Genomic DNA, 23,521 nt, shown 5'->3' with positions numbered 1-23,521 from the left:
ATCTCCTGCAACCGACTGTTTGTCACATCTGACACACCTGTGACAACAGGTCAAGGTGGACAAGTTCAAGGTGTTTAGAGATTAATGGAGTTATGAAATCAGGTGGTAGCTGGACAAAGAGGAAGAAGCGAGGCATGGCTTCTTAAGGATAGGTGACATGGTTGCATGTTTGAAAGAAGAAGGAAAGATGCCTATGGTTAGTGATAGATTAAAGAGGTTGAGTAAGGCTGGGATAACGCTGCAGTAATCCAGGGATGAGATGGGGTGGGGTGGGATAGGCAGGTGGAGAACTGATGAAATCAGATTTTGAGAGTAGGGTGGATATGTTTTCATCTGTATTGATGGAGAAGGAAATTAAGTGGGGAGAGGACTAGAAATTTGTGTAGAGTGGTGGTGGGGATTGTAGGAGAAAGCTTCCTCTGATGTTAACATACTTTTGTTTGAAGTATGGGGTGAAGCCTTCAGCTGAGATGAAAGATGTGGGGGAGGGCACTAGGGATAGAAGTAGGGAGTTAAATGTTGAATAAATGCTTGTGTTTATGTGAGAGGTAAGATATAATAGTAGGAAAGTATTCTTCTTTAGCAGAGGTGAGGGCATACTTGAAGTTGAAAACAGTGTTGATATGTTAAGGTCTTCATGGGAATAGGTTTTCTTCAAGAGCCTCTCTTGCCTTGTTTTTTTTGTCAAGTTGGTGCAATGTTTGAGTTTATTTTTATGCATGAACTCCCACACACTTCTCCTAAACATTTCTCCAGCTGCACTAGTTCTCTGGAATGGTCTACCACAGAAAATCGAGTTCAATAACCTCCCGCTCACTGTAGCAGAGTGGTAACCATGATAAACAACGGGTTACTAGGAGCGCATGTGCCCCTAGTAACCCGATGTTTACAATAGTTACCAGCCTGCTCCTGCTTCAGCAGGCTCGTAACCAGGAGCAGGACATCGTGGAAAGATTCTTTCCACGATGTCGCTGCTCCCCTGATCGTTGGTGAGCCTGCCTGTTTGACAGCTCACCAGCGACCACATAGCGACGCAGCAACGATCCCTGACAGGTCGTATCGTTGTCGGGATCGTTGCAGCGTCGCTAAGTGTGACGGGGCCTTTAGTGCACACTACCCACTACCGTATTTTCAGTCCAGGCGCTGTCCGTGTAAAAAACTGACAGCTCTCAGACAAATATTATTTAAAAGGGCTGTATGCAAAAAAGTTGGATCCCATATGGAACAACTGTGTATCAACTAATTTTTACTTATAGTCCATGTTTACACGTTCAGTATTTGGTCAGCATTTTCCATCAGTATTTGTAAGTCAAACCCAGGAGTGGGTGAAAAATTCAGAAGTGGTGACGTGTTTCTTTCATAGTTTTCCTCTGATTGTTCCACTCCTGATTTTGGTTTACAAATACTGACATTAAATACTGACCATATACTTATCGCGTCAGCATGGCCATATGGATGACAACACAGATGTAAAATAATCCGTTTGGATGAATATCGTACAGGTTCTTTTTTTATATGCTCATGTGCACTTAGCCTAACTCTAAGGCTATGTTCACACATCATGTTTTTTTCAGCGTTTTTTGATGCTTTTTTTATGCAAATTTTCAGCTGCGTTTTGCAGTACCAGCAAAGTCTATGAGATTCCAGAATTCTCTGTTCGCACATCAAGGTTTTTTTTTGTTCAGGATTTTGTGCCTTGCATATTTTTTTTTAAAATAGAGCATGTCAGGTATTTTAACATTTTTTCAGCGTTTTTTCACCCATAGTTAGTAATAGGTGGTTAAAAAAACGCAGTTTTTCAGCGTTTTTGATGCCAAAATAGAATGTTGTTTTTTTTTTCGCTGAACTTTATGTACATGCATAAAAAGAGACAGAAGGACAGTGAAAAACACGCTGAAAAAAACGCACCAAAAAATCACCAGAAATGCAAGAAAAATCTTGAACAAACCTCCCTTGAAAGATCAGGTTTTGCTGCAGAAAATTGACCCCCAAAAAACCATGATGTGTGAGCGTAAGACCTCATTCAGATGTCAGTGATTTTTCTTGTATGCAAGAAGCGGTCAGATTTTCATCAGTGTTTTATATCAGATTTTTATGTTTTTGATCGGTGTGTCAATTATTACTATTAGTTTCATAAGTGATTTTCACATATAAAAAAATATACAAAGCCTCTCCTATCAATTGCAATGTTAAAAACAGACAGCACACAGATTGCACACGGATGGCATCCATGTGTTTGTGATTTTTAAGGACCCATAGACTTGATTTCCTAAATTTCCACAAGCGCTAGTGCGCTCTTGAATTTTTTCATCTCTATTGTCATCCATATGGGCATTGGTTTTTATACATCAGCAGTTATTAAAATTTACAAGACCAATAACAGTTTCCAATGTTAAAGAATTGTAATGAATCGGAAAAAATGGATGCTATACAGTTGATCTGTATGGTATCCAATTTTTTGTGTGCACCCATAGACTTGAATAATCGAGTCTCACCTGAAATGCAGGGAAGGAGTAGGGCATGGTGCAATTTTTTTTTTCAACCACACATTCGGCAAGTGGAAAAACACGGTCATCTGAACTAAATAACTTTGGTGTGAGTGATGTCAATTTTTTTCAGGGATAGCTCTCGGACCGAGAATATGGTTGTATCAATGTAGCTTATGGATCAAAAATGGACAGGGACATGGACATGTGAATAGCCACAGACTGTAATGGATACGTGTTCTATCCGTGAAAAGCACGAATAGAATACTTTTGTGAATAATGGACTTCTATATGAGGCCTAAGGCTGTCTTAATTGTTTTTTCTTTTTACTTGTGCAATCCAGTATCTTTTTTTACGGATAGATCACAGACCCATTTCAATCAATGTGCATTTTCACATCCTTTTTTTGCAAACTTAATTTACTCTCCCCACCCCAAAAAAATTGAGACGTTCTACTTTGACCTGTGTTGCGAAGTTAATGAACCCATGAAAAAAGCAGACTGCACAGAGGTGTTGTAATGACCGGAGGTCCGAGAGAGATCCAGTGAGTCACAAACTGAGATAGAGACAGAAATAAACAACACTTTCTTTACTAAAACAGGGATTAGACTAAAATTCAGTATTGCATGAATCAGTCTCAGCTTCTACCTGGGACACTGTCTCTACTAACTACACACAATCAGCAAAAACTGAAATCAATGTGCCTATCTCAAGGTTTCCAGTTTATGTGAATTATACTAAAGATCTGGAACAATTTTACCTAAACACTGTGTCAGTCTAGTGAGGGTGTTCACTGTTTTCCAGACCACCGACCACGCTCTCCGTCACAGAGATGATATCCTCAGTCTCTTTCCCTCTCACTCGACACTTGGCTCGTTCAGCACAAAGTCTCTAGTCCACTCAGCATCGACTTTCACAAAACTCCAAAGAGTCACACAGCTTTCCCCAGCTCAGCACTTGTTCTTAAGCAGGGACACAGCTTCACCAGGGCCAGGGGTTAACAACCCCCACAGGAAAGCTTGTAGAGATAGAGTCTTGTTGCAGTTCAGTCCTCACAGTTCTCCTCAGACTCCCCGTCCAGCGTCTCACACAGCGGACACCCTCAGAACACACAGGGTCTCCTGATCTGCCCCTGCTCTGAGCTCAGCCAGGCAAAACTCACAGGGTCCTAATGCTCTCCTGCTGCTATCACAGTTCACACTCTCACAGGTGTCATCCCTGAATTTTTCTGTTTAATGGCTACAATTTCTTTTATTTTCACACTAAAAGACAGATGCCATCAGAATTGTAAAAACGGACACATGGATCAAAAATTAATCTAGTACGCTGAAAACTAACTGAATCATTTTTCCCAAATGAAAAAAAATAATAATGTGTGAAACCGGCATAAGTCATGAATCTGAAACTATTCACATGACCTACTATTCTGATCTTACAAATACTAAGTACGTAATATACACCGAGGAATTTATAATAATCATACAACAATTAGTGATGAGCGAGCACTAAAATGCTCGGGTACTCGTTGCTCGGGTCGAGCACATTGGAATACTCGGGTGCTCGACGAGAGCAACGAGCCCAATGTAAGTCTATGGGAAACTCGAGCATTTTTCAGGCGGCTCCCCCGGCGGTCTGCAGAGGGCCTAAAAGTTGCCCAAATTGATGAGAACAGTGCTCAAATGACATGGGAACAGCATGGGGAAGACCCCTGGAAGCATCTCTGACTCCCAGATCACTGCTGTCAACAACGTTGTCAGAGTATTATGCCACTTTTACGGACTCACAATAAAACATCCAAAAATGAAACCAAAATGGATTTTCCTGGGAAATATGTTAAGGAACATCCTTTCCAGGGTAATGACTTGTATATAAGGCAAAATAAATAACCAAAAACAAAAATACTCCTCCACACCTTGAGCTATGTTCACATGTAGCTTTTTTAATGAGTTTTTGCACTTTTGCATTGCTTTCAACCAAGACAAATGCATTCACCAGGAAATGTCATTTTAACATATTACCACCTTATCTGGTCATGTGGTGTGTGACACATCATCGGACACATGCATACAGTGCTGAAAAGACATGGGAACAGCATGGGGAAGACCTCTGGAAGCATCTCTGACTCCCAAGTCACTGCCTAAAAGTGTGCCCATCATAAGTGATCCTTGGCGCATGCAAATATGCCTCCCGCCATGCACCTGTCGTTGCAGACTTGTAACAATGACTGTCCACGGCCTTGTCCCAGTGCAGCGTTCAGTTGTCCCTACCCCATTCCTTGGAATGCAAGCGCAAGTATGCAGCCAGCCACCCACCCACGCACATGCTGAAATACTATACTGCCAAATTTTTGACAGCTGCTTGCACTTAAAATGTGGCCTTTTAGGCTTGTGGAGGCGGAAGCTTTTCATAACCTCATGCCGGCGGCGGCCGGGTGTCCATACTGTTTCTCCCAGTGTCGTCTCCGCCTTCCACAAGCACGGGTCCCACAACATTACCCGTGCCCACCCCAGTTCACTTACTGGGAAGGACCGCCTAACCACAAACACGTGGACAGGTGAATGTGGCGAGGGATGGTGCGGAGCCAGTCCACAGCTTTTTTTGCTGAGTTGTATTTCACCACAGCCATATTCTTTAGCTTGGTTAAAGGACTGGCATACAGGGAAACCGTATCTACTCTGGGTCTCATTTCTCCCAGGAAGTCCTCTAAAGCACCTTTTGCAGAAGCAATGGCAGCCCATCCAATATCAACTCGCACTTCTCGGTGGTGCTTTGACACACAAACATCTTTCTTTGCGCATTTAATTTCATGACTACAGAGTTGCGCAATGGCCTGATCTGCAATCCGGTTTGAGAAATAACATGCATAAGTATGTCTGATCCACATTAAAAAAAACAGCCATAGAGTGTCCGGGAACCTTCCCCCACACTTTTCTTAGCCAGGGCTGCTTCTCGGCAGGGTTGGACGGACCCACCAGAAAACCGGACAATCCTCCGGTGGGCCTTGGCTTCTCCTTCAGGAGACTTCATAGTGCTGAAGTGAGGCCATGATGATGATAGAGGCCACCATCTGCTTAGTTTTCTGTTACTTGGAATGCAAGCGCAAGTATGCAACTAGCCACCCACCCACCCACAGGCTGCAATACTAAACTGCCAGATTTCTGGGCAGCTGCTTGCACTTGAAATGGGGTCTTTTAGGCTCGTGGAGGTGGAAGCTTTTCACAGCCTCATGCCGGCGGCGGCCGGGTGTCGATACTCGGTCCCCAGCCGCCACTATTTCTCCCGGTATCGTCTCCGCCTTCCACAAGCACGAGTCCCACAACATTACCCCTTGCCCTCCCCAGTGAACGTACTGGGAAGGACCGCCTATCCACAAACACGTGGTCAAGTGAATGTGGCCAGGGATGGTACGGAGCCAGTCCACAGCTTTTTTTGCTGAGTTGTATTTCACCACAGCCTTATTCTTTAGCTTGGTGAAAGGACTTGGGAAACCATATCTACTACAGCTGTGATTTCTCCCAGGAAGTCCTCTAAAGCTACTTTCACTTGAAATGTGGCCTTTTAGGATCGTGGAGGCGGTAGCTTTTCACAACCTCATGCCTCATGTCCATACTCGGTCCCCAGCCGCCACTATTTCTTCCAGTGTTGTCTCCGCCTTCTACAAGCGCGGGTCCCTGAACATTACTGCTGGTACTTTTCTGTGGGAATCTGCTTGCCTGCTACCAGCCTGGAATATTTCCAGTAAACTATGGTAGGATGCCATGGTATTAGCACTGCCCCCAGTACCAGTAGCGAAGCCTTCCCCAATTTCCTTCTCAGGAATTTTATTTGGTAGACTGAGTGGCTGCCCAAATACACTAGTTTCTCACAAAGGAGCTGAAGATAGAGTGGCAGTAGGTGCAAGTTTCTTCAGCCTGTTAGATATCAGAGGGTGAACGGCAGCACATTGGATCAGTGGTTAGCACTGAAGTCTTGCAGCGCTGGGATCCTGGGTTCAAATCCCAGCAAGGACAACATCTGCAAGGATTTTGTATGTTCTCCCCATGTTTGCGTGAGTTTCCACTTCAGTAAAAAAGCAGCCATAGAGTGTCCGGGAACCTTTTCTTAGCCATGACTGCTTCTGGGCAGGGTTGGACGGTCCCACCAGAGAATCCTCTGGTGTGCCCTGGCTTCTACATCAGGAGAGTTCATGATAGCAGTAACCTTGCAGCTGCTATGGGGCTCTTGAGCGGGGGAGAAAGGTGAGCCCTCAGAATCAAATCCTCTGGTGGGCCCAATGTTTTTCAATCTGAAACAGCTTCTCAGTGGGAGTTGTATTTTACCACAGCCATATTCTTCTGGTATAGAGGGAAACCGTATCTACTCTGGCTGTCATTTCTCCGTCAACAGGTTCCGCCCATTGTCACACACGACCATGCCTGGCTGTATGTTCAGCGGTGAGAGCCACAGATCAAGCTGCTGTGTTACAGCTTTCAACAACTCTGCAGCGCTGGGCGGTTTGTCACCTAAGCATTAAGCATGTTACCTTCAGCACAGCCTGTTGCCGCTTGGCCAAGGCAGTGCTGCAGTGCTTTCAGCTTGTGACTGATGTGGTCATTTCGGAGATGGAGGAGGAGGTGCAGGAGCTGAACAATGTGATTACATTGAGGTTACATTGGCGACTCTGTTTTTATACTAAAGAAAGATCCTACTGTTTTGTTTTTTTTTACGTTATTTTTTAAGGCAAATGCATTCACCGGGAAATGTCATTTTAACATTTTACAACCTTATCTGGCAATGTGGTGTGTGACACATCATCAGACATCCTGTTTCATTGATTATGGAGGGACTCTGAAAGACACATAGAGCAGGGCCACAGTAACGAGTATGACATGTTCCCATTAGAAAGGAGAGAGTCTGCTATACAGTTATAGGGTATGCAGTGAGTCCAACGGCTGACCAAATTTAGGAAAAACCCCACTAAGAAATTAAAGACACATAGAGCAGGGCCACAGTAACGACAAATTCCCATTAGAATGGAGAGAGTCTGCTATACAGTTATAGGGTATGCAGTGAGTCTAACGGCTGACCAAATTTAGGAAAAACCCCACAAAGAAATTGAAGACACATAGAGCAGGGCCACAGTAACGACAAATTCCCATTAGAAAGGAGAGAGTCTGCTATACAGTTATAGGGTATGCAGTGAGTCTAACGGCTGACCAAATTTAGGAAAAACCCCACTAAGAATTTAAAGACACATAGAGCAGGGCCACAGTAACAAGTACGACATGTTCCCATTTGAAAGGAGAGGGTCTGCTATACAGTTATAGAGTAGGCAGTGAGTCCAATGGCTGACCAAATTTAGGAGAAACCCCACTAAGAAATTAAAGACACATAGAGCAGGGCCACAATAACGACATATTCCTATTAGAAAGGAGAGAGTCTCCCATAGTGTTGGCCTATGCAGTGAATGCAAGGGCTGCCCAAAATTTGGAGGTACTTCAATGCCCCTTGGAAGAGACATGGAGGAGGGCCTCGTAAAAAAAGTTCCCATTAGAAAGGAGCAGGCCTCCTATACTTGTAATGCCCATGCACTAAGTGTATGGGCTGACAAACATATACCCACGGGGGTATACATGAACATACTGTATAAAAAATTTTTTTTGCGGGCAACATAAACACCCTTTAAAATAATTATTTGTGTGTTGCATCACGGACCACGGTCACCCTGGTGATGTGGTGGAGGATGAGGAGAAGGAAGAGGACAAGAGCAAATGGCCAAAATCAGGAAGCGTATACCCATGTGTGGGTGTGAAAAGGTGCATGGGAATACACCTCCCAAGAAAAGACACTGGATTTGAGTTTATGTTACGCTGCTATCATCGGTGGTGTTGAGAAGTCTGGCCCAATCCAGCCCTTGTTCATTTTTATAAGAGTCAGCCGGTCAGCATTTTCAGTTGACAGGCGGATGTGCTTATCAGTTATAATTCCACCAGCAGCACTAAAAACCCGCTCTGATAAAACGCTGGCGGCAGGGCAGGCCAGGACTTCCAAGGCATAGAGAGCCAGTTCATTCCACATATCCAGCTTGGATACCCAATAATTATAAGGTACAGAGGAATCACAGAGGATGTTGGTAAAGTTGGCATGGTACTCCCTCAGCATCTTCCCAAACTTTGCACTCCTTGTGAGAGTACCCCGCGCCTCAGCGCCTGTGCGATGGGAGGGTCTGAGAAAACTGTCCCAGAACTTTGACAGTGTTCCCTTGCCTCTGCTGGATTGAAGTTGTGTCTCTCTCGCCTGTACTCCTTGGTTGTCCAACGAAGTGTGCCCTCTGCCGCCAGCGTTTTCAGATGGGAATTTTTTTAATAGTTCCGGAACAAGGGCCTTCTGGTACAGCCCCATTTTTGTAGACCTGTCCGCCTCAGGAATAAGAGATATAAAGTTCTCCTTGTAGCGTGGGTCTAGAAGTGTCACCAACCAGTAATGACTGTCCCCCAAAATTTTGAGAACGCGAGGGTCATGGGAAAGGCAGCGTAACATAAACTCAGCCATGCGTGCCAGACTACTAACAGGCAAGACTTCCATGTCTTCACCAAGAGGATGACTGAACATGCTCTCCTCCTCCTCCTCTCTGTCCTCTGGCCATCCACGCTGAACAGACGGTATGACAGCTGTGCAGGTAGTACCGTCTATAGTGCATGAAACTAGCTCCTGTCCTTCCTCCTCCTCCTCTTCCCCATTGTCACCCAATCCACGTTGGGATGAGATGAGGCTTGGCTGTGTGTAATCACCCTGTATGGTTCCTTGCTCCATCTCATCGTGCTGCGCCTGCAATGCATCCTCTTTGATTGTGAGTAGAGAGTGTTTCAGAAGACAGAGAAGCGGGATGGTGAAGCTAATTATGGCGTCATCACCGCTCACTATCTTGGTGGAGTCCTCAAAGTTTTGGAGAATGGTACATATGTCTGACATCCATGTCCACTCCTGAGAGTCTTATGTGTGGAGTCTGAACTGAATACCGACGGCCTTGTTGGTGCTGGTACTCAACAACTGCCCTCTTCTGCTCACAAATCCTTCCCAAGATCTGCAGTCTAGAGTTCCAACGCGTGGGGACATCACACACCAGTCTGTGAGCCGGAAGCTGCAAACGCTGCTGAAACACGGTAAGGGCGGCGGAAGCTGTAGCTGACTTTCTAAAATGGGCACACAGGCGGCGTACTTTAACAAGCAGATCCGGCAGATTCGGGTAGGATTTGAGAAACCGCTGAACCACGAGGTTAAGCACATGGGCCAGGCATGGTACGTGTGTGAGCTCGCCTCACCTCAGAGCTGCCACCAGGTTCCGGCCATTGTCACACTCGACCATGCCAGGCTGTAGGTTCAGCGGTGTGAGCCACAGATCTGCCTGCTCTTTCAGAGCTGTACACAACTCTTCAGCACTGTGCGGTTTGTCACCTAAGCATATTAGCTTCAGTGTAACGGGTCTGGGAGGCGGAACCTCTGAGCTACTATACAAGGGGGCAGTCCTTGTAAGGGAGCGGGTGGCGACCAGGGAAGACGGGCAGGAGGTCACAGCAGGTGACCGGGACAGTCTCTGAGTGAACGGGCTGGAGGTCATGGCAAGTGACCGGGGCAGTCTCTGGATGAACGGGCAGATGGTCACGGCAAGTGACCGGGGCAGTCTCTAGGTAAAGGGTTGGTACGACCTGTGGCGGCTGATGATAGACGTGAGCTCCCAGGTGAGCAGGCGAGAGTCTCTGGATGAACGGGTGGTCACAGCATGTGACGGCGGAGCCTCCAGGAAGACCAACAGACAGGCGGCAGATGAGCGCTCCCAGGTGAGCGGGCAGAAGTCTCTGGACAGGCGGGTGGTCACAGCACGTGACGGCAGAGCCTCCAGGTAGGCTAGCAGACAGGCATCAGATGAGCGCTCCCAGGTGAGTGAGCAGGAGTCACTGGACAGGCAGGTGGTCACAGCACGTGACGGCGGAGCCTCCAGGTAGACTAGCAGGCAGGTAGCAGGTGTGTGCTCCCAGGTGAGCGGGCAAGCTGGTCCATAGACAGACTGACAGGAGTTGGAAGGCAGACCGTCGGACCTCAGGCAAGCAGGCAGGTGGCTGATGTGCGCTCCCAGGTGAGCGGGCAGGCTGGTCCTTAGACAGACTGACAGGAGTAGTAAGGCAGACCGTCGGACCTCAGACTAGCAGGCAGGTAGCAGATAATCAGGCAGGAATCTGGCAGGTAACTGGCAGGTAACTGGCAACGGGACCTGAGGGCTGAAGCAGAGTAGTGAACAGTGCAACAACAATGCTTGGGCACCTCCATTTTGGAGGAGGTGCCTTATATATGGTAAAGTCCTCCGGCCATTGGCCGGGGACTCCTTAGGACGGCGCGCGCGGCCCCTTTAAGAGGGAGGGGGGGCGTGCGCGCGCGCCCTAAGCACAGTGGCCGGGAAGGAGCGCGCGCTGCCAGCAGAGCGGGAGAGGGACGCCGGGCACGGAGCAGAGCGGTGAGGGGAACAGCGTCCCTGCCTAGCAGAGGGCAGGGACGCCGGCACTACAGTACCCCCCCCTTTAGGCCCCCCCTTTTTTAGGCCAGATAGAAATTTAGCTAGGATGAGAGGGGCATGGATGTTCTCCCGGGGCTCCCACGTTCTCTCCTCAGGACCAAACCCCTTCCAATCTACCAGAAAAAAGGTCTTTCCTCTTACCCTTTTGGTGGCAAGAATGTTCTCTACCTCAAACTCGTCCTCAGCAGAAACCGGAGCAGGAGGCGTACCTGTAGACTTGGAAAAAGAGTTAAGCACCACGGGTTTGAGGAGAGATACATGGAAGGAGTTAGGGATCCGTAAGTTGGCCGGGAGTTTCAATTTATAGGCCACCGGGTTGATCTGACTGATGACCTCCAGAGGACCGATGAACCGAGGCCCTAACTTGTAAGAAGGTATCTTGAGTCGAACATATTTAGAAGAGAGCCAGACTTTATCTCCTGGACGAAATTGTGGAGGATCCAGGCGTTTTTTGTCAGCGTGTCTTTTCATACGCTCGGATGACAGAAGGAGTGCGGACCGGGTACTCTCCCATATGGAGGAAAATTTGCTAACGAGAGATTCCGCAGCCGGGTTGTCCACAGAGGTGGAGACAGGAAAAGGAATCCGAGGATGCTGACCAAAGACTACAAAAAACGGGGATTTGGAGGAGGATTCGCTCTCGTGATTATTATAAGAGAACTCGGCCCATGGTAGGAGATCCACCCAGTCAGAATGGTGGGCATTAACGAAGTGCCGGAGGTAACTGGTCAGGTTCTGATTGATCCGCTCCACTTGACCATTGGACTGTGGGTGGTAAGCGGAAGAGAAGTCCAGGGTGACGTCTAGTAGTTTACAAGTGGCTCTCCAGCAACGTGAGGTGAACTGTACCCCACGATCCGACACGATGTGGAGGGGCAGGACATGAAGACGGAAGATGTGGCGGATAAAGTCTTTAGCCAGCTCGGGTGCAGACGGAAGGCCTGACAGGGGAATAAAGTGAGCCATCTTGGAAAAGCGGTCAGCGACCACCCAAATGACCGTACAACCGGCAGAGACGGGGAGATCAGTTATAAAGTCCATTGCTATATGCTGCCAGGGGGCAGCAGGTACAGGAAGCGGAAGGAGGCGTCCGGCTGGCAGATGTCTCGGGACTTTGTTGCGGGCGCAGGACACACAGGCAGAAACAAAGTCTATTATGTCCTTGTGCAGGGTAGGCCACCAATAGTGCCGGGCAATAAGCTGGAGGGTCTTTTTCTGACCGGCGTGGCCAGCTAGTTTAGACGAATGGCCCCAGTGTAGGATCTTCTCCCGATCAGGTACTGAAACAAACGTCTTACCGGGAGGGAGACGATTTAGACTCACGGGAGCCACCTGCATTACTCTGGCGGGATCGATGATATGTTTAGGTTCTTCCTCGAGATCGGACACCAGAAAGGATCGGGACAAGGCGTCTGCTTTGACGTTTTTGTCAGCCGGGCGAAAATGAAGAACAAAATCAAAGCGAGCAAAAAACAAGGACCACCGGGCTTGGCGCGGGTTAAGTCTCTGGGCATGCTGGAGGTAAGCCTAGTTCTTGTGGTCAGTGTAAATTATTACCGGATGAAGAGCCCCCTCGAGTAGGTAACGCCACTCCTCCAACGCCAGCTTGATGGCCAATAACTCTCGGTCTTCTATGGAATAGTTGCGCTCAGAAGAGGAGAAGAGTTTGGAGAAGAAGCCACAAGTTAACATTCTCCCGGAAGATGATTTTTGAGTAAGTACCGCTCCGGCTCCAGAGGAGGAGGCGTCAACTTCCAGGAAGAACTGCTTGTTGCCGTCCGGGCGATGCAGCACCGGGGCGGAAGAGAAGGCCTGTTTTAGGGAAAGAAAGGCCTCCTCTGCTTCGGGCGGCCACTCTTTGGGATTAGTACCCTTACGGGTGAGCGCGGAAATTGGGGCAGTCCGGGAAGAGAAGTGCGGGATGAAGAGGCGGTAATAGTTGCCGAAGCCCAGGAACCGTTGAATAGCCTTCAACCCCTCTGGTCGGGGCCATTTCTCGATGGCAGACAGTTTCTCAGGATCCATTTGTAGGCCGGTCTGAGAGATAATGTAGCCCAGAAACGGAAGCGAGGTCTGCTCAAAGAGGCACTTCTCATATTTAGCGTAGAGATGGTTCTGCCTGAGCCTGAGCAGGACCTGACGAACATCCCTCCGGTGAGTCTGGAGATCCGGAGAGAAGACCAAGATGTCGTCCAGGTACACCACTACGCAGGAGTAGAGAAGGTCCCGGAAGATGTCATTGACCAACTCTTGAAAGACGGCAGGAGCGTTACAGAGGCCAAAGGGCATTACCAGATATTCATAGTGGCCGTCCCGGGTGTTGAATGCCGTCTTCCATTCATCCCCCTGACGGATACGAACCAGGTTGTACGCCCCACGGAGGTCCAGTTTGGTGAAGATTCTAGCCCCCCTCAGACGATCAAATAACTCCGGAATGAGCGGAAGGGGGTACTTATTCTTCACCGTGATCTGGTTAAGGCCTCTATAGTCTATACAGGGACGGAGAGAGCCGTCCTTCTTTTTGACGAAAAAGAAGCCTGCTCCCGCCGGGGAGGTAGATTTCCGGATGAATCCCCTGGCCAGATTCTCCTCAATATATTCGGACATCGACCGGGTCTCAGCAGCGGATAATGGATAAATACGCCCACGGGGAGGAGAAGTACCAGGTAACAGGTCGATAGGGCAGTCGTATGGTCTATGAGGGGGTAGTGTCTCTGCCTCCTTTTTATTAAAGACATCAGCATAAGACCAATAAGGAATCGGAAGTCCAGGTAGATTAGCTGGGGTAGGAGAAGGACGGATGGGATGAACGGGAACCAGACAGGTCTTATGGCAGCCCTGTCCCCAGCGAAGGACTTCTCCGGTCTTCCAGTCAAGAACGGGTGCATGTTTCTGGAGCCAAGGTAGGCCTAGCAAGAGGGCGTGAGAGAGTCCAGGCAGAACATGGAAGGAGATACTTTCAGAATGCAGCATTCCCACCTGCAGAGTAATGGATTCGGTGATGAGTTGGATGGGGCGTGGTAAGAGCCCCCCATCCACGGCAGCAACAGACAAGGGTACAGCCAGAGGTTTGGTGGGGATGCGGTATTTCTCTACCAGGGACTGTGAAATAAGATTCCCGGCTGCTCCAGAGTCCAGTTGGGCTAGTTCGAAATAACGGTTCTCCCCGTAGACGATTGAAACTGACAACAGCAGGGATGGAGAGGATTTATTCTTGTCTAGGTGGACCTCTCTGAGCGAACCTAGACACAGGCGTTTCCCGACCTCTCCGGGCAGGCACGGATCCGGTGCTCCTTACTGCCACAGTAGAAGTAGGTCCCCTCGGCACGGCGTAAGTCCTGACGGGTCTTGACCATCTTGGTCTGGTCGACCTGCATAGGCTCAGGAGGGTGTACCTGGTTAGAGACAGAAGGAGTGACGGGTTTCTGAAAAGTAGGAGCTAGACGTGGTAACCTCCTCTCACGGGTGACCTCTCTGGCACTCTCCTGGAACCGTAGGTCAATCCGGGTGGCAAGAGTTATTAAGTCATCGAGAGTGATAGGAATGTCCCGACCGGCAAGTTCATCTTTAATACGGCCGGACAGACCCTCCCAGAAGACGGAAACCAGAGCGTCGTTATCCCAGGCCAGCTCCGAGGCAAGGGTACGGAACCGTATGGCATATTGGCCCACGGTGAGACTCTCCTGACGGAGGCGTAGCAACGATGATGCGGATGAGGTCTTCCGTCCGGGTTCGTCGAAGACTTTCCGGAAAACCGTGAGAAAAGCAGGCAAGTTGGACACCAGGGGGTCTCCTCTCTCCCATAGAGGATTTAGCCAGGCCAGGGCCTCCCCGGTGAGATGGGACATGATGAATGCAATTTTGGCTCGGTCGGAGTTAAACTGGTGGGACAATAGTTCAAAGTGCAGGGTGCACTGATTTATGAAGCCCCGAGCCTGGGCTGAGTCGCCTCCGAAGCGAGGAGGTGCAGAAAGCCGAGGTCCGGGGTAGGATATCATGGTGTTAGTGGACAGCGGAGCTGCCGGATTGCGAGACATGGCACTGGCGGAGGTTGTTGGTGGAGCAGTCAGAGTGTCCAGGCGAGTATTGACATTCCGCAGGTGACCCAGGATGGACTCCTGTTGGGACCTTTGACGGGACAGTTCATGACACAGGTCCGAGAGCGAGGGAGCTTGGGTGCCACCGGGTTCCATGGCCCGAGCAAACTGTAACGGGTCTGGGAGGCGGAACCTCTGAGCTACTATACAAGGGGGCAGTCCTTGTAAGGGAGCGGGTGGCGACCAGGGAAGACGGGCAGGAGGTCACAGCAGGTGACCGGGACAGTCTCTGAGTGAACGGGCTGGAGGTCACGGCAAGTGACCGGGGCAATCTCTGGATGAACGGGCAGATGGTCACGGCAAGTGACCGGGGCAGTCTCTAGGTAAAGGGTTGGTACGACCTGTGGCGGCTGATGATAGACGTGAGCTCCCAGGTGAGCAGGCGAGAGTCTCTGGATGAACGGGTGGTCACAGCATGTGACGGCGGAGCCTCCAGGAAGACCAACAGACAGGCGGCAGATGAGCGCTCCCAGGTGAGCGGGCAGAAGTCTCTGGACAGGCGGGTGGTCACAGCACGTGACGGCAGAGCCTCCAGGTAGGCTAGCAGACAGGCATCAGATGAGCGCTCCCAGGTGAGTGAGCAGGAGTCACTGGACAGGCAGGTGGTCACAGCACGTGACGGCGGAGCCTCCAGGTAGACTAGCAGGCAGGTAGCAGGTGTGTGCTCCCAGGTGAGCGGGCAAGCTGGTCCATAGACAGACTGACAGGAGTTGGAAGGCAGACCGTCGGACCTCAGGCAAGCAGGCAGGTGGCTGATGTGCGCTCCCAGGTGAGCGGGCAGGCTGGTCCTTAGACAGACTGACAGGAGTAGTAAGGCAGACCGTCGGACCTCAGACTAGCAGGCAGGTAGCAGATAATCAGGCAGGAATCTGGCAGGTAACTGGCAACGGGACCTGAGGGCTGAAGCAGAGTAGTGAACAGTGCAACAACAATGCTCGGGCACCTCCATTTTGGAGGAGGTGCCTTATATATGGTAAAGTCCTCCGGCCATTGGCCGGGGACTCCTTAGGACGGCGCGCGCGGCCCCTTTAAGAGGGAGGGGGGGCGCGCGCGCGCGCCCTAAGCACAGTGGCCGGGAAGGAGCGCGCGCTGCCAGCAGAGCGGGAGAGGGACGCCGGGCACGGAGCAGAGCGGTGAGGGGAACAGAGTCCCTGCCTAGCAGAGGGCAGGGACGCCGGCACTACATTCAGCACAGCCTGTTGCCGCTTGGCCGAGGCAGTGCTGCAGTGCTTCCAGCTTGTGACTGATGTGGTCATTTCGGAGATGGAGGCTGAAGAGGAGGAGGAGGCTGAGGAGGATCAGGTGCAGGAGCTGTAGACCGTGGGGGCAACCCTGATTGACCTAGGGCCCGCAATCCTTGGCGTCGGAAGGAAGTGTTCCGTCCCAAGGTCTGACTGGGTCCCGGCTTCCACTATGCTAACCCAGTGTGCTGTCAGCGAGATGTACCGTCCCTGCCCACAAGCACTTGTCCACGTTTCCGTGGTTAGGTGGACTTTCCCGGTAACTGCGTTGTTGAGGGCACGGCTAATGTTTTGGGACACGTGCTTGTGTAATGCGGGGACGGCACACCGGGAGAAATAGTGGCGGCTGGGGACCGAGTACCGAGTGACGGCCACCGCCATCAGGTTGCGGAATGCTTCAGTCTCCACGAGCTTAAAACTCAACATTTCGAGTGCAAGCAGTCGTAAAATGTGAGAATTTAGTAGTGTGGCCTGTGGGGCGTTCCAAGGACTGGTGTATGGACAACTGAACGATGCACTGGGACAAGGACTTGGACGTGCTGCCTGATGCTGCTACTTGAGAGTGCGCAATGACAGGTGCAGGGCAGGAGGCATCTTCGCATGCACCATGGACAGGGGATTGGCTTGCCTGCACAACAGCGGAAGAAGCAATGGTGCAACCTGCAGACACTGTTCCTGGACCTTGCGGTTCGTCCCACAAAGTCGGGTGCTTTGCTGCTATGTGCCTGATCACGCTGGTGGTGGTCAGGCTAGTCGTTTTGCCACCCCTGCTGATGCTGGCCTGGTTGGTGGTGCAAATGGCGTTTTTGGGGTTATCGGCAGAGTCTTTAAAAAACAACCAGACTCGGGAAGACCTAACAGTTGTACAGGCAACTTCCTTCGTGTTGGTGTTACGGGGAACGGTTGCCTGCCTTCTGCCTGCGGCCACCACACTGCTTCTTCCTGCCTGTTGGGGTGCTCTGCCTCCCTCCCCCTGTGTGCTGCTGTCCTCGCTCTGCATGTCCTCCTGCCAGGTTGTGTCAGTTACTATATCATCCACCACCTCGTCTTCCACTTCCGCACCCTGGTCCTGCTCCTGACTTTCTGGCAATTGTGTCTCATCATCGTCCACTTCTTGTGACACTTTCCCACCGTTGCCTTCGTGTGTCCGTGGCTGCTCAAATATTTGGGCATCGCTACATGCGATCTCCTCTTGCCCCGCTTCAAGTGGACCAGGCGAGAGTCCCGAATCTATAAATGGAAAAGTGAACAGCTCTTCAGAGTGTCCAAGTGTGGGATCAGTTGTCTCCGGGCACTTGGTATGGTGGGAGGAAGGAGGATTGGGGTGAGGAATATGCGGTCCAGACTCACGGCTACTGAGACTTGGCCATGTGGAAGACAGGGTGGTGGTATTGGTGGTGGCTAAGTGACTGGAAGCATTATTCGCTATCCAACCAACAACCTTTTGACATTGCTCTGGGTTCAATAGTGGTGTGCTGCGGTCCCCTAGGAATTGGGACAGGAAGGTCAGGCGAGAAGATGTGGGTATTTGTTGTGGCACAATTCCAGCTTGCCCACAGCCTTGTCCTTGGCCTCTACATGCACCATTACCATCACGTCCAGTTTCCCTACTCTTGCATGTGCCTTGCCCATTTTAAATTGAGGACAGTATCTTCCACGCTCACTATCAGCGCCCTAGCCGCTGATCTCCCGACGGTAGCCGCATGGAGGTCAGCTGCGATGCAGCCGGGAGATGTCCGGGTCTAGCCGGTCATCTCCCGGCTGCTCGCAGTGGAAGTACCCGCACAGGCAGCGCCACTCCCGGGTCCTCACTAACACGGTTCGCTGATTGCGGCCGCAACCAATCAGCGATATTGGCGCGAAATTTAAAACACCACTATCCTGATTGGTCGCGGCCGCCACCAATCAGCAACGAGCGCAGTCCAGCAGCGAATTGGCGCCGGATTTGAAACACGCTTCGCTGATTGGTCGCACCCGCCCGGCCGCGACCAATCAGCGATATTGGCGCGAAATTTTAAACACCAATCAGCGACTGGCGCAGGCCAGCCGCGAATTGACGCCGGATTTGAAACACACAGGCCACCGTCGGGAGATCAGCGGCGACGCAGCCGGGAGATGACTGGTGCTAGCCGGTCATCTCCCGGCTGCTCGCAGCAGAAGTACCCCGACCAGTGGCCTCACTTCCCGGTCCTCCCTTCACACTTGCCGCGTGGTCAGCGATGTTGTCACAAGCAGTATTGACAACATGACGTAATTACAAAATTCATTAGGGGCCCCGGGGGAAACATTGCTGGGTTAATTTAAAGTAGTGCACAACCCATTTAAACACTGCTTCGCTGATTAGTCGCGCCCGGTCGGCCGCATACATATTCTAGAATACCCGATGCGTTAGAATCGGGCCACCATCTAGTGATTTTATAATATTATATACACTTTGTCCTACCTGCTCGTTCAGTCATAGGGGTGTGATTCTGCTATTCAGTCATGGCCAGCACCGCATTCACTCACTGCTGGCGCCACCCATGTATTTGAACACTGCTCCCGGCAAGGTTGCGTCTAGATGGGAGGTGATTTTTTGTGCTCCTTTTTCTTTTGTGTTTTGTGATAATCATCAACATTAACAGAAATAAACACTTGAAATAAATCACTCTTTTTGTAATGACTCTATATAATATATTTTTGTATTCAAAAACTGAAATAAATTAACTTTTTGATGATATTCTAATTTTGTGAGATGCACCTGTATGTTCATTCATGTGTCTGCAGAGGTGCATCTAGGTTTTCTGCCACCCGGGGCTAAAATTCAGTTTGCTGCCCCCTCCCATCCCAAGCACATATGCTATTTGCACACTTAGACACGTGCCGACGAGCTGCTTTTCCTAATTCTCTCAATGTTCAGTGAAAAACTGAGAGAAGCAGGAAGAGTAGCTAGATGTCACCTGACTGTAAGTATGAAAATTGCATATGAGTGAAGTGGCCATGGGATGACTGCTGGAACCAGCAAGCCGAGCTGAATCCTGATAGTGAGTATATTACACACTGTTAGGATTGGCATGCTACAGGGCTTCATTTTATAATTAAAGAGCTTTTCCAGGTTTGAAATGAAAGTCTCAAGTCACTCTAGGTGACTTCAGGCTTCTTAGTTCTCACAGCACATGCGCTGTACACTTTTAGGATTCTCCCTTGCACAAGTATGCGATTTGTATACTTGTGGCCACATTCCAACTAGACTTGTCCTGCCCCGCTCAATTAATTTTCATTGAGTGAGGCCATGCTTGTCTAGTTGCAAATCGCTGACACAAGAGAATCCTGACAGCGTGCAGTGCGCACTGGGAGAATTCAGAAGTCTGCAGTCACATAGAATGACTGCAGACCCATCACAAGCTTGGACAACCCCTTTAATGCTCCTAACATAAATAAAAATATGAGAATTAGTCAGTATTACAAATAACATTTACATCCAGGTACCTGATAGATGATGTTGTCTCTGGAGTCGTTCTCTTTCTTTTCGTCTCCATCTTGTCCAGACGCCATGATGACTTTCCTCAACCACAGCTCGTCTCTGCAGACTTCCATTTTCTCCAGTCTTGTGCAGCACATCCCCAGACGATGCCCTTAAAGATAGCAGTGTCATTATAATGATCCTGACTAAAAATATCTGCCCTATGCTGAGCCCCTGAATGAATAATTTCCCCTCACTATATTTCCTGCACAAAATATTTACCCCCACTCTGTTCCTCTTATGGTACCTGCCCTCTCCTTTGCATACAGGGCCCCCTCTTCACACTATCCTCTCACACTGTGCCCCCCTATAGGGTCCAGTCTCTATACTATGCCCCCTCACCACACTCCCCCTCCTTGGCTTACTATCCCTTCCTGGTTGTGCCCTTACACGGTCCCCCTATGCTATCCCCCCCACACACACACACTACTCAGTCTTTATTCTGTGCCCACTCACACTTTTCTCCCCCCATACTGTCTCCTCACACTTTTCCCCTCAATAGTCTTCTCACATGTTTCCCCCTCCCTCCTCATACATTTACCCTCTCACTTTCAATACTGCTTCCTCATACATTCCCCGACTCCCCAAACTGTGTCTGAACTCATCCCAATACCCTCGCTCCCCATACTGTGTCCGCATACATTTTCCCCTCGCTCCTCATACTGTGTTCGCACCTATCCCCTAATCACCATACTGTATCTGCACCTATCCCCCCATACATGCCCCCCATCTCACTTCTTGCACCTCATATGGTGTCTTCAAATTTCTCCTGCTCCCTATATTGTTTCTGCTCTGGTCCCCTCCTTGGTCCCCAAACTTGTGTCCTCAAATCATCCATCCTCCCCGTTGCACTAAATCTCCCACACACAGTAAATCTCCCCCAGCCCCATTACACTAAATCTCCTTCCCACACACAGTAAATCTGTCCCACACAGTAAATCTCCCCCAGCCCCATTACACTTAATCTACCCCCCACACAGTAAATCTCCCCCAGCCCTGTTACACTGAATCTCCTTCCCACACACAGTAAATCTCCCCCACACAGTAAATACCCCCCCAACACACACAGTAAATATCCTCTCCACACAGTAAATGGTGCGAGGAGAGCCTGAGGGGCGTAACTAGGGACCTCAACAAATCCGAGCTCAGATGCACAGTGGCTAGACGACTCCGTGATCCGAGCAGGGACCAGGAAGGTGGACCAGGTGCTACTCTGGGACTGACCTTGGGTGGATGGCAGCTGACCCCCAAAGGACAGGGGACAGGCGCAGGCTGACACGGCTGGTAGACAGGCAGGCAGACACGGCTGGTAGACAGGCTGGTGGGCATGGCTGATAGACAGGCAGGTAAATGGTGATACGTGCACTGGGACCTGAAAACTGACAAGAGTGTCATGTTGGAGGAGGTGCCTTAAGTAGCTAGTGTCCTCTAGCCAGAGGGGAAGAGGCAGAGATGCTGGCGCTACAATGATCCTACAATAGACATGTAAAATCTCTTGGCACGAGGCCTTATTACACAAAATGACAAAAAGTTGTGCTGTGTTGATTTAATGGTCCATATCAGATTATTGACAAATGAACCGTAAGTGTTTGACAATTGATACAACACAATCAATTGTGTCGCAAAAAACTGTGTATAGAGGAGTGGGCATAAGAGAAGGTCCATATGTAGGAATAGAAAGTGTGCACATTGTTATTTACTAGGCAATTTACCAAAAGTGAGTAACTCTTCATCAGATACCTCTCAAATGGATCTCTACTAAATCCATCTCTGACAATTTCACTAAGACAAACATGTGTGCCTTAAATAGGCCTAGACAGATAAGATCGTCAAGTCATGCTGGGCAACTTGCAATACTCATTGTGAAGCACAGCAGAGGGCAAGGGACCCAGGGGAAGGAAGCAGAGCCTGAGATACCCCAGACAGGTACGTAAAAAAAAACAAAAAAATAGATAGTGTATATTGAGAATAAGTCCACTGTTTTTAAAACTGCTCTGAAATTTGCAGTGAGTTGGGAAACCTGCCTCCCACTAAGACAAATATATATACATGTAAATAAGCATCATACATAAGGAAGACAGAGATTTACTTGATAAAATGTGAATTTGAAATGATATTTTTGATCAATACACATAATTTGTATCCAATGATGTGTACTCATAGTCACATTGATAGATAATAGCAAGTCATAGTTCCTTATGAACTTTACTGTGAAATTTCCTTAAACGCTTCTTAAACTTCCTGTTCCTCAAACCAATGCCCACTCACGCTGCTTCTCGCCCACCTCTCCACCTCCACTGTTATTTCTTCTCTACAGTAATAGAAGTGCACTGAGCAATGTATACAGTTCCTGTTCTTTACACCAGCATCTTAAGAAAGTAAATATATCAGAATCTCCTGAAACTGTCCACAGTTTATGAATAATATTGAGCCATAAAAGTTACTCTGACTTCTCACTACTTTTGAGGGACCATTTAGATGTGTTATTGTGATTGCAAGTCTAAAATTGACTCCCATTTACTATGTTTTTCAATTGCGTATAGACAAAGGCAATATAAGAGAAAAATATACCCAATGGACATACGGGTAATCATAATGGATAATAGTGTAAGAGATCATGTGGGTCTCATATACATAACCGTTGATGAATCTTCTGTAGACTTCAAAGAGACCAGTACTTTCAACAAACTGCATAAAAGCATACTACAAGCGAAAATAAGATAATATCTATAGAATTCATCTTCTCCACTTATGAGTTACTACTTCATCTCCCCTCCTCTGCCTCCTGAACTCAGCATTTCATCTGAAAAACAGCTCAACTATATCTTGCTCAGACAAGACAGAATGTTTAAAGTGGTTGTCCAGTCAAAAGTGATAAGTCTGCAGTCACTCTGTGTGACTGCAGACTTATGAATTCCCCCAGCGCAGGCACTGTGCGCTGCAGGGATTTGCCGGCATGAGACCCGGTAACGGAGGGTATGGATATGTTATACATACCCCCAGCGATTCAGCGCACCCTCGCTCCTTACATTTGTCTAGTGACATGGGCGGCCAGTGGGCACGTCCGACTAGAAGGCGCGGCCTCACTCAATACAAGTGTATGGAAAGCAAGGCTGCGCCCACTGGCCGGGGTATGTAAAACACGTACATACCCTCCGTTACCGGGTCTCAGTGCATGCGCTAGGGGCATTCATAAGTCTGCAGTCACATAGAGTGACTGAAGACTTATCACTTTTGACCGGACAACCCCTTTAACTAGTATACCCTATAGAGTGGGGGAAAGGAACTAGGAGTGAGGAGCAGGGTAAGCAAACAAGCAGAGAAAGATGGTGCTGAGCTTTCTGACAAGTCTCACCCCAGAGCTTGATTCACATCCAGAAAAACTCAGAATTGCTCTTTTATTGTCTTGATGCTGCAGCTGCTTTTCTCTATGTGCTAGTTGTTCAAAAATGTTGTGACTTTAAAGCCATTCTTGACCAACTCCACCAAAGTGGGTGGAACTTGGGCTGGACACAACGTGGTGAAATACACCTGGCAAATTCATCAAAATTTACGCCACTTTAGTGACATGACATACATGAGACAAAAAACGCAGCAGCAAAAATGCAATGAAAACACATTGTGACAAAGTCACTGGTCAAGTGCTG

The sequence above is a fragment of the Phyllobates terribilis genome, unplaced genomic scaffold (assembly GCF_046119375.1).
Source record: "Phyllobates terribilis strain yellow unplaced genomic scaffold, ASM4611937v1 Scaffold_2__4_contigs__length_985480577, whole genome shotgun sequence".
NCBI lineage: Eukaryota > Metazoa > Chordata > Amphibia > Anura > Dendrobatidae > Phyllobates > Phyllobates terribilis.
This window is presented reverse-complemented; position numbering follows the sequence as displayed.